The 12,465-nt window shown below is 40.8% G+C and overlaps 2 long non-coding RNA genes across 3 annotated transcripts in view; one reads left to right on the forward strand and one right to left on the reverse strand.

Annotated features, from left to right (window-relative positions):
- LOC132019615 (uncharacterized) overlaps window positions 1-12,465 on the forward strand; it is a 30,091-nt gene that overhangs the window by 10,499 nt on the left and 7,127 nt on the right. For both annotated transcript variants that reach the window (XR_009404816.1, XR_009404815.1), the window contains exons 2-3: window positions 3,316-3,536; window positions 4,962-5,022. This is a non-coding gene — a long non-coding RNA (uncharacterized LOC132019615). The remainder of the gene's footprint in view (window positions 1-3,315; window positions 3,537-4,961; window positions 5,023-12,465) is intronic.
- The window catches only part of LOC132019616 (uncharacterized), a 39,931-nt gene that overhangs the window by 5,286 nt on the left and 22,180 nt on the right, over window positions 1-12,465 (reverse strand). The window lies entirely within an intron of this gene.

Here is a 12,465-nt window from a genome sequence, read left to right on the forward strand (position 1 = left end):
ATGTCAAACAGTGACGTAGGTCCCAAACAGATGGGATTCATTGTGTTTGGGTGTCCATATGTGTTACATGGATGCTGCTTGCTCCAGAACCCTGGTCCATGAACTTCAGCAGGATGGGCCTTGGGGCCAAATCAATAGTTTGCAAGCAGTGTCCCTTGGATGGCTACTTGAATAAGAGTTCTCCAGGGTGCTTGTGGAAAATTCCCGAATCCTACCCCAGGCCTGTTGAATCAGAATCTCAGGAATGAGCAGGAATCTAATTTTAACAAGTTTAGTCCATATTAAAAGTATTCCTCAAGTGGTTCTTGCTCCTATTGAGAACATCTTGACCAGGTCCACTGACTGAGACGACAGATGAGGGCCGTGTCGGAAGGTGACAGGTCCAGGTGGCCAAATATAGTACCTACAGGGTCTGGTGACAACTCACCATAATGGAGGGGAGCGTGGTGTCTGCGCAAGGGGAGTGGCTGAGGAGGAAATTCTAGGGGGTGCTATGGGGAGGGTGGAGGGAGACCTTGATGTAGGAGATTCAGGAAATACTTTTGTCATGGATTCTCTCAGCAGAAGGACCCTAGTTACAGCACTCGGAATTGGGGGCAGGACACCAGTCCTCCAAGGAGACTGGGGTCCAAGGTGGATTCCCAAAGAAGAATTAAGATGGGAGGCAAAATGTAGCAATTTGCTGTGAACTCTGGGTACAGCAGTGACTCGAGGTGGAGTCTCTGAATATGAGATTCCTCCAAACTGAGTTGAATGGGCTTCTGCAGATAGAAGTCAAAGGGCCACCATGAGTAAAGAGAGGTATAAGGCTGAAGGAGGCAGCACTTGACAGCCTGGCATTGCTGGGAAGGCTGAGATGCAGAGGAGGATGACCACAGCACCCTAATAGCTGGAAGAAAGTCATGTCCCTGAACTCTAGAGACCCATCTTTCATGGTACAAGAAAATGATTATAAGAAAACTGAACCCTGAGTAGTTGTAAAAAACCCCATTTGGGGGCACCTGCATGGCTCAGTCTGTTGAGGATCTGCCTCCAGCTTAGGTCATGATCCTAGAGTTCCAGGGTTGAGGCCCGCATCGGGCTCTCCCTGCTCAGCGGGCAGCCTGCTTCTCCCTCTGTCAGTCCCCCTGCTTGTGCTCTTTCTTTCTCTCCAAGAAATAAATAAAATCTTAAAAAAAAAAAAAAGAAAGAAAACCATCATTTCTAGTTTCACTTATGAAAAGCAGCTGCTTTATATAACCAATAAGATTGGGCCAGTTTACACAGCCAGTAAATGGGGAAAACTTTTGCCCATTTTAATAACAAAAAGGAATTTAAAAAAGAATGCAAAGAACTGTGCATAACTAAGTACACAAGTAGACATTAGTTAAAACAATGCCATTCTGGAGGTGTTTTTTTTTTTAATTATTTTATCAGTAATTAGTGTTATGGGAATTGGAATAAATAACAAATTTTTAAAATGTGTAATTAAAGGGGTGTTTGGGTGGCTCAGTGGGTTAAGCCTCTGCGTTCGTCTCAGGTCATGATCTCAGGGTCCTGGGATCAAGCCCTGTATCGGGCTCTCTGCTCAGCTGGGGGCCCGTTTCCCCCTCTCTCTCTGCCTGCCTCTCTGCCTACCTGTGATCTCTCTCTCTGTCAAATAAATAAATAAAATCTTATAAATAAATAAATAAATAAATGTGTAATTAAGCAAAAGGATAAAGTCATCCATTTTCTCTTTCTACACGTCTATGTATAAAGGCATTAGACAGAACTTTAGCATCTTAAAGTTATGTTTTTTCACTCAGATATTTATTGCCTATTTATCCTAAGATGCAATGTTGTCTGTACCAACATATAAGTCTAAATTTAATAGAGGTTAAATAGTACTATATTATATACATTGTATAATATATAATATAATATATGGTATTATATTATCATTTATAATATATATTAACATTTGTTACATACTGTGTTATATTATTTACATAATATATTACATGTGCATGTGTGTGCATGTACACACTTATACATATATATTACATGCTATGTGTATATGTACACATATATAATATATACATAGATACGTAATCTCCTATCAAAATAACTGAAGGAGCTAGTTCCTCTCCTTTCAAAGTGCCCCATTTATTTCCAAGTATGTCCAAAGGTGACACCTCACACATTTCCACAGACCAATTACTATGGTCTTCCATAGTCAACACGCTGTTCTTCCTTTCCTCCTCTGGCACCCATTCCACCACAGCTGTCCAAGAAGCCACATGGAAAAGCTCAGAGTATTTCCTAGCCCACACTCACAGTGTGGTCTCCAGAATTCCTGTGCATCCATTAGTGCCTGGAGGGGCTGGGACAGTGGTGGAAAGAATGTACTTCTCTGTTCCTTAGGCCATGGGCAGGAAGAAGAACCCATCTGTCCCAGCATCTGCCTCCTCCTCTAGCTCAGTCTCCAGCTTTCCAGTGATAAAAGTCTTCCCCACACATGGTACTGGCAGGAAATGACTAAAGGGCGTGGAGTGGGGGGGCAGGTTTGGTGAGAAGGAGCTAAGACCTGGCAGCTTCTAGAGTGATGGCTGAACCCACGCTTGGGAGAAAATAATTATATCCTGTTTTTAATAAGCTTTCAGACAACTACCAAGGAGTATTGCCTTTCGTTCCTATGGTCTTTAGGCAAAAATTGTTTGTAGGCTAGTGTTGTTTTTCCTCTACATGAGATAGGAGAAGGGGTAAGAATATTGGAAGTGCTTATAATGCTAGTATTTTGTTAACTTAATTTGTCCTTCTGGAAAATCTGTTTTTACTGCTATGGGAAACATACAAAGATCCAATACTAAAATTTCATTTAAAGTCCTGGGGAATGTGGCTTTCCATTCCTGCATATTACAACCTCACATATAAGTATAGTAACTAGTACTCACACTGACAAAGGAATTGGGACCCATGTGCAGCTATGATCTGTTTCAAGTTGAGAGAGAAAAACCTTCACTTTAGGAAGCTGAGGCCCCCCAGGTCCTGTCTGGGAGAGTGAGCTGCCCTCCCTTCCTCTCTGGGACCCCAGTGTTAGAGCCTGGGTCAGGGGTGCCTTGGGGGTAAGACTGAGGAAGGAGGATAGAAAGAGCTGTTTCTACTTTCCTGGCCTCAGGCTGGGTGTCTTTGAGGTCTCCTTAGCTTTCTAGTACCTGAGATCCCTGGAAAAGAGTGGTACAAATATAACCCTGTCTGACATTGAAAACAGAGCACTCTTTAGGCTCTCCTGACAAACACACCAGAATCCCATGGTTTGCTGGATTTCTCCCATTTCTCTCTCCTCTTATGTAGCCTCTGACAAGAAATTTAGAGATCAGCTCTTTCAGTAACATCTCTACCCAAGAGCCTGGACCCCTTTGGGGTGAATGATGCCTCAGAAGCCCTGAGATAGAATTTCCAAGCCATCACTTCAAATTACTGCATAACTGTGTTCATGGAAGTAGTAATGATGATGCTAATACATATGTGGAAAAGGAAGAAAAGGAAGAATCTGGGCAACTCAACTCAATGAGGTAATTCCCTTGGTTGCTTTTCTTTTTGCAAAGGAAAAAGTTGAAGTTTTTTATTCATTTGATGACCATTTCTTCAACACTTCTCTTTTCTCTACTATTACACAGTACAAACATGAGGAAAGAGCTCACAATTTCATGGGGGTGACAGAAATGGGTTTTCAAGATGGTAGTGGAGGGACGGAGGCATGCTAAGCATAAGGTGCCCACCCAGAGCCAGACAAGGAACTTGGCACCTGGAGGCAGAGGGAATGAGAAGAGGTGCTCTAACCTGATGCCTTGACGTTGGTTTCTCAGTGCCACAGACCTGGTGGCTTGTTAACAACAGAGATCTATTTCTGTGACTGATAGTCTGAGATCAAGGTGCCAGCGTGGTGGGGTTCTGGGGAGATCTCCTTTCTGGCTGCAGACTGCTAATTTCTTGTGTCATCTCTTATGGCAGAAAGAGAGTTGGTGAACCCTCTGGGGTCCCTTTTATAATAGCATTCATCCCATTTATGAGGTTTCCACTATTATGACCTCATCACCTCCCAGATATAATTATCTTCACATTGTGGGTTAGGACTTCAACAGATGAATTTTGGGGAGATACATGCAGTCTATAACACCTGAATCTCAAAGAATCATGAAGGATGGGGACTCGGGGCAGCATGGTCTTGCTGACTGATGAAAGTGGGACATGGAATCCAGAGGAAATACTCCCATTAGACCAGAGTTTTACAAAACAAATATTTCTCTGCAAAAACATAGAGTTTGGGTTTCAATTTGGAGGAATACTTTTACCCTACTTCTTGAGGGGCACTTACCAAATATGTCTTCATTGGACAGATTTATTTTAAATGGTTCAGGTGTAATTAGTTGGTTTCTTAGTGATTTGGCAGTGGAACTGTTTCTGAGAAAACCTGGTTGCTACAATTAGTGATTGCCAAGTTAGAATGTGAAAGATAATATGGTGACAGAAAAGAGACTTGGGGGATGCCTGGATGGTTCAGTTGGTTAGTGTCTGACTCTTAGTTTTGACTCAGGTCATGGTCTTAGTGTCTTGAGATAGAGCCCCACATCGGGCTCTATGCTTCGCATGGAGCCTGCTTGGGATTCTCTCTCCCTCTGCCCATCCCCATTCATGGTCTCTCTCTCTCTCAAAATAAAATAGAATAAAATATTTTTTAAAAAAAAGAGAGAGGGAGAGAGAAAGAGACTTGGTTCTGCTGATGAATAATGTGAATGAACACCTGCAGAAAACAAGTTTTCTAGTTTGTAAATGCAACTTAATCAGGTGTATTAATGAGACTGACTCTGAACAGCACCAAGTCCTTTCCCAAAGTGCTTTTCCTATACATTCTTTCATCAAATCTGCTGATTTTACTGAATAGCTTCCTGAAACAAGATCTTGTGTATATTTACGGTTGTTTATTGGCTGTTTACTAGGAGCTGGGCACCAGGACAAGCACTTCCCATGCTGTTCAGCTTGCTGATGCTGCCCTATGAGGTAAGAGCTTGACTGTCCCATACTACAGAGCTCACATGGCAGAGGCCACCAGAATTCATCACTGCCTCTCTCATCTCATGACTATGTCTTCGATATTATCATTTTAATATTATTTATTAAATTAATATTACATTAATATTAATATTATGAATCCAACTATATTTTTAAAAATATTTTTATTTATTTATTTGACAGAGATCACAAGCAGGCAGACATTTTGCAAGCAGAGAGAGAGGAAGGGAAGCAGACTCTTGGCTGAGCAAAAAGCCCGATGCAGGGCTTGATCCCAGGACTCCAGGATCATGACCCAAGCCAAAGGCAGAGGCTTTAACCCACTGAGCCACCCAGGCGCCCCCCAACTATCTTTAAATACTTTCTATACCTACTCTTCCTTCATTGGTTGGTAGATCAGATACAACTTACTTAGTTTAGGAAGAATCTTCCAGTTCAGCATCTTACCAGATTCTGATAAACATGGAATTCTTAGAATTGTGAGCAACTGTCTACCAGAGTGGCTTTGGGGAGTCCCCCTGGGCTTGCACCCTGGTTCCACTGGTCACTGCCTGAGTGAGCCATTGTACTTCTCTGTGCTGCCCTTAGCAAAACTGGGGGAGTAATGCTATACTTCATGAGACTGTGTGAGGCTGGACAGACAATACAGAAAATGGAATAAAATAGTGCCGCATGTAATAAATACTCAGTAAACACCAGATTTTAAAATTATTGTTCTTAGGGAGGTCATTGATTCCATTACTTTCTCACATTTGCATTTGCAACTAATACTCTTAATTTTATTTATTTATTTATTTTTTAGATTTTATTTATTTGACAGACAGAAATCATAAGTAGGCAGAGAGGCAGGCAACACTTGTTGTTTCTTGTTAATTTTGGACATTCTAACTGGTGTAAGGTGGTATCTCAATGAGATTTTGATTTGAATTTCCCTGATGGCTAACAATGATGAACATTTTTTCATGTGTCTGTTAGTCATTTGTATGTCTTCTTTGGAGAAGTGTCTGTTCATATTTTTTGCCCATTTTTTGACATCATTATCTGTTTTTTGGGTGTTGAGTTTGAGGGATTCTTTATAGATCTTAGATACCAGCCCTTTGTCTGTAGTGTCATTTGTGAATATCTTCTCCCATTCCATGGGTTGTTTCTTTGTTTTGTTGACTGCTTCCTTTGCTGTGCAGAAGATTTTGATTTTGATGAAGTCCCAAAAGTCCATTTTTGCTTTTGTTTCCTTTGCCTTTGGAGAAATATCTTGAAAGAAGTTGCTGTGGTAGATGTCAAAGAGGTTGCTGCCTATGTTCTTCTCTAGGATTTTGATAGATTTCTTGCCTCATTTTGAGGTCTTTTGTTCATTTCAAGTTTATCTTTGTGTATGGAGTAAGAGAATGGTTGAGTTTCATTCTTCTACACATAGCTGTCCAATTTTTCCAACACCATTTATTGAAGGGACTGTCTTTTTTCCACTGTATATTTTTTCCTGCTTTATCGAAGATTATTTGACCATAGATTTGTGGGTCCATTATCTGGGCTCTCTATCCTGTTTCACTGGTCTATGTGTCTGTTTTTGTGCCAGTATCATGCTCTCTTGGTGATCACAGCTTTGCAGTAAAGCTTGAAATCAGGCAACCGTGAAGCCCCCAGTTTTGTTTTTCTTTTTCAACATTTCCTTAGCAATTCGGAAGCTTTTCTGGTTCCAAACAAATTTTACAATTGTTTGTTCCAGCACTTTGAAATATGCCAGTGGAATTTTGATTGGGTTGGCATTGAAAGTGTAGATTGCTCTAGGCAGTATAGACATTATAACAATGTTTATCCTTCCAATCCATGAGCATGGAATGCTTTTCTACCTTTTTGTGTCTTCTTCAATTTCTTTCATGAGTGTTCTGTAGTTCCTCCAGTATAGATCCTTTACCTTTTTTGGTTAGGTTTATTCCAAGGTATCTTATGGTTCTTGGTGCTATAGTAAATGGAATCAATTTTCTAATTTCCCTTTCTATATTTTCATTGTTAATATAAAAGAAAGTGACTGATTTCTGTACCTTGATTTTGTATCCTGCCACATTACTGAATTGCTGTATGAGTTCTAGTAATTTGGGGGTGGAGTCTTTTGGGTTTTCCATATAAGGTATCATGTCATCTGCAAAGAGAGAGAGTTTGAACTCTTCTTTGCCAATTTGAATATCTTTTATTTCTTTTTGTTGTCTGATTGCTGTTGGTAGGACTTCTAGTACTATGTTGAACAACAGTGGCGAGAGTGAGCATCCTTGACATGTTCCTGAGCACAGAGGGAAGGCTATCAACTTTTCCCCATTGAGAATGATATTTGCTTTTGGTTTTTCATAGATAGATTTTATGAAGCTGAGGAATGTTCCCTCTATCCCTATACTTTGAAGAGGTTTAATCAGGAACAGATGCTGTATTTTGTCAAATGCTTTTTCTACATCAATTGAGAGGAACACGTGTTCTTCTCTCTTCTCTTATTGATTTGTTCTATCACATTGATTGATTTGCAAATGTTTAACCACCCTTGCCTCCCAAAGATAAACCTTACCTGGTCATGGTGGATAATCTTTTTAATGTACTGTGGGATCCTATTAGCTAGGATCTTGTTGAGAATCCATGTTCATCCATGTTCATCAGGGATATTGGTCTGCAATTTTCCTTTTTGATGGGTCTTTGCCTGGTTTGGGGATCAGGGTAATGTTGGATTTATAAAAGAGTCTAAAAGTTTTCCTTCTGTTTCTATTTTTTGAAACAGCTTCAGAATAGGTATTATTTCTTCTTTGACTATTTGGTAGAATTCTTCAGGGAATTTGTCAGGTCCAGGCTCTTGTTTTTTGGGGAGGTTTTTATTCGCAGCTTCAATCTCATTACTAGATATTGGTCCAGTCAGGTTGTCAATTTCTTCTTGTTTCAGTCTTGGAAGGCTGCCTTCTTCTTAAGGATGGCTGCCAACTACTCTTGGGGCTACATGCATGACACCCCCATCCAGAAAAGAGAGAAAGTGAGGGACTGATTGTGGATGGGGGTGGGGATTAAGGATGCGGTGGGGGGAGGTGTGAGTCACTGCTAATGGGTATGAGATGTCTTTGGGGGGTGAGGAAAACGTTCTTGAGTTGATTGTGGTAATTGGTGTAAGTGTATGAATATACTTAAAACCATTTAATTGTACACTTGAAGTGAATTGCATAATATGTGAATTATATCTCAATAAAGCTGTTATATTGTTATAAGTGAGAAAAACAGTACTCTACCTGATAGCTCATTCTCTGCCTACACCCAAGAAGTTTTGCATGACCTTGATTGAATTGAAGCTTGCTTTATCCCAAGTTATGTGTAATCTTCAGAACAACATGAATGTGGACACGGGTGAGATGTGTGGCTCTGCTGTGCATGAAGTCTGAAGGTCATTAGAAGAAGACAGGAAGAGAAGAGGACATAGACATTGGGGACACTTTACCTGTAGGGGAATTCTTCTTCTTTTTTTTTTCTTTTTAAGATTTTATTTATTTATTTGACAGACAGAGATCACAAATAGGCAGAGAGAGAGAGAGAGGAGGAAGCCGGCTCCCTGCTGAGCAGAGAGCCCCATGCGGGGCTTGATTCAGGACCTGAGCTGAAGGCAGAGGCTTTAACCCACTGAGCCACCCCGGCGCCCCCTACCTGTAGGGGAATTCTAATGGAACTCAAGCATCAATTTTCCCCTCTTCCTTTAGATTACCTCCTTCTAGCATTTGGGGGGAAGTGGTACAGTTACATTTATGTCCATTTCTTTTTATTTATCTACTTTTAAGATTTTATTTATCTACTCAAAAGGAGAGAAATAGAGATTGGGCATGGGAGAGGAGGTGCAGAGAGAAAGAGAATCCCAAGCAGACTCCCTGCAGAGCCTGGAGCCAGACCTGGGGCTCAACCCCACAACTCTGACATAATGATCAGAGCCAAAATCAAGAGCCAGATGCTCAACTTACTGAGCCACCCAGGCACCCTGGACATATATAGATTTCTAAGCAGTCTACTCGAACTGCTTATGTTCCACTCTGCTCCTCAGCTCTCGGTAGCAGGCCACTGCCTACTTTACTGCTCTTCACAGCCCCGAATTCAAGGATTCTAGTCACTCTAAAAGAAATGTTGCCAACCTCATAGGGCGTTTGCAGAGATGTGTTAGTTTGCTGGGGCTGTTGTAACAAATTGTCTCAAACTGGGCAGTTTAAAACAACAGAAATTTATTCTTCCCAGTTCAGGAGCCTGGAGATCTGACATCAAGGTTTTGGCAGGGTTGGTTCCTTCTAGAATGAATTCCACACCTCTCTCCTAGCTTCTGACAACCACAGGCAGTCCTTAACGCTCCTGCTAATGGGTCCCTTTAATCTCTGGCTCTGTCTTCACATGGTTTATTCTCTTCATCTCTAGGCTTTCTTCCTTTCTGTATTTTATAAAGGACATTACTAGTCACTGGATTTAGGGCACACCCTATCCAGGATAATCTAATCTAGAGATCTTTGCCTGAATTACATCTGCAAAAGCTTATTCCAAATGAGATCACATTCTAAAGTCCCAGGTGGGGCGTGAGTTATTGGAGGACACTATTCAACCCACTACAAAAAGTGAAGCAATCCTTGCACTTGAAGCCTATCCTTTTATCCCCTCTATAATGTCATCATACACAGTTATGTGGGTTCATCAGATTTTGATGAAATTTGTCAAGAATAAAAAGGAACTATTAGCCTATAAGGGGAAGCATCTATAACCTCACCATGATAAAAGACAAAAGATTCCTCAAGAAATGAAAACTTTCATAGCCATCATGCCATGAGTAACAGACCTTCTACCTCAGGCCCATGAACCATGCAGGAGAATCCCTTTTTTAAGCCTTCACAGTACAGCTGTCCCTTCAGTACTCCAGGGATTGCCCTCATCCTAGAGCCCTTCCCTTTCCCCAGCATGTAGTCCAAGGGACTGGTCATCATTAACCATTTCCTTAAGTCTGAGTTACTTACTAATAGAGGAACACCATAGGGATGAGTCAAACAGGATGGTCCAAGATGGGTTTGGCAGCCCTGCAGTTTGGTAGGAAAATCAGGGCTGGATATAGCACTCCATACAGCATCCTTGTGAGCTACAGCTATGGCCCTTTCTTTTTCTAATTGTCTCCACAGCTCTCCAGCCTAGCTTCTCAAAACTATGAAGTTTGTATTCTTCTAGGTACTGTGAGAAAAGGTCCATTGTTGAGCCATATATCCCTTAATATAAGGGCCAGAGTAAGTTTTTAGAGGTGATATGCTTCAACAATCCTCCTCTTGGGGGTAGTGAAGAAGAAGAGACAGTGGTGGTTGTGGTAGTTGGTGGTTCTGGGGAGGCAGACGGTGGTTTCATTGTCCTGTTATACTATCAAAGTCATTGCCAATTAGACATCACTTGTAGATCACTAGTCTTGTTTCAGACGTAACTTGCTCCCAAATTTTAAGTATGCTATGTATAGAAGGCTCACAAAAGTACCATCTATTCATTAAACCAGGCGAATGACTTTTATGTGCAGCCAAAACAAATAATATTGGCCAATTTCTTGCTTCTCATTATCTTGAAATATAAATAGAGCCAAGATTTTATTTGTTACGGTCTCCATAATGTTGGAAATTCCTGAAAATGTATCAATAGAATCTTTCAGGGCACATCTTCTTAGGCTGGGCCAAAATCTTTCATATTGGGGCCAAATGACTCCTTGGCCATATCTCTAATCCTTTTTTTTTTCCCCCTTAACTGCTTCTGGTATTTAATTTTCTGGCCTGAATTTTCATTGACTTAGTCTCTATTTCCTGGAACATTTTATTGTTACTACTTGTTTAATTATGAAATATTTCACTCAAACAGAATCTACAAAGACATATAAAAAGCACCTATGTATTCACCCCTAGACTTAAACAATGTTGTTACCTTGAATGCTTTGGAATTTTTTAAAAATATAAGTAAAACATTACAGATTCATTTGGGGCCAGAGAGGTGCAGGGTTCTTTGTTTTGTTTTTTAATCTTCTTATTGATGTTAATATTTCAAAATTTATTTAAGAGAAATTTTATCTTAAGAAGTTGCTAAATTTCTTCAGAACATATTTTTCTTTTAAATGATCAGAAAGTGAGTCCTTTCAATGATGGCTTTCTGGATGTCTCTATCCAAGGCTTCCTCTCACTCTCCAGTTCTTCCCGACTTGTCTCATTCATGCCTATGGCTTGATTACAACTCCACTGATGACTCCTTAGTTCCTATCTTCAACCCAGGTCTCTCTTTGAAATTCTAGACTGGTATAGCCAAAACCCACCTTGTTGTGCCAGAGACCCTTCCATCTTAACATAACCCGCCAAACCCATGATTTCCTCCAACTGCTTTTTCTGTCTTTGCAAATGGTGCCATCACTCGTGTAGTTAGTCCTCTCCAACTCCCGAGACTACAGCACTTCTTTAAATCTATCTGCATGTCCTACTAATTCTACCTCCTCAAATAGATATTAAACTCTTCAACTTCTCCATCTTCCCCCGTGACCACACTAGTCCAAGGCAATAGCCTCCTGACTCTTCCCTATCCTTCCTGAGACCCTCTGGCAGATTTTCCACACAGCAGTAGATTTTTCAGAACACAAATCTGGTAAGACCCCTCATCCTACTGGACTCTGAGTCTTAATATAAAAAAGAGCATGGTCAGCATAGTATGGCCCAGGCTACCTCTTGGACCCTTCTGTTACCCTCACTGTATGCCCTGACTGCTAGGTTTTGAAAGCAATATGCCTCTTCTTCTATCCAGAGCCTTTGCATGTGCTGTTCTCTCTTTAGGAAGCACTCACCCGTTTATGGGCTTCACTTCCATTCATCACTTAGATCTTAACTCACATGTTATTTCCTTAGGGAAGCTTCCTTGACCTCCCAATCTGGGTCAAGTTTCTTTACTATCAGTTTGTATTCAACTGTACTCTTTTTGTCCTGGGACTTTTCTTAGGTGTAAAAATATACTCTTTCATTTATTTGATTAAAATTGGTCTTCCCACCTCTCCCCATACCTTATGGATATATTGTAAGAACTGGAAAACATGAATAAATAAGTGAATCTCAAGCTACATGATTTATAGTCTTTCCTGGATCATGTGGAAACAAGTTGGGGGGGGGGGGTGTGGGTAGTTCTGATAACAATGTTATAGCTTCCTGGGTTTCCATTGCTCTGATCTCTCCCTCTCTGTTTCAAAAATAACATCAGGTGCCACTTGTGTAATAAGGTCAATGAGGGGAAAGCTCCTGGCATAAAATGAAAAATGGGCTTTAGATTTATTTTTTTGTACCTTAGGGAAATGTAAAGAGCTGTGGATCCAAATTCTTAGTGTACTTCTTAAGAACTCTTAGATGGCAGGCAGGAGGGACAACTGCTAGCCTCAGTTTCAGCTTCTAA

This window comes from Mustela nigripes, chromosome 6 (assembly GCF_022355385.1).
Source record: "Mustela nigripes isolate SB6536 chromosome 6, MUSNIG.SB6536, whole genome shotgun sequence".
Lineage (NCBI taxonomy): Eukaryota > Metazoa > Chordata > Mammalia > Carnivora > Mustelidae > Mustela > Mustela nigripes.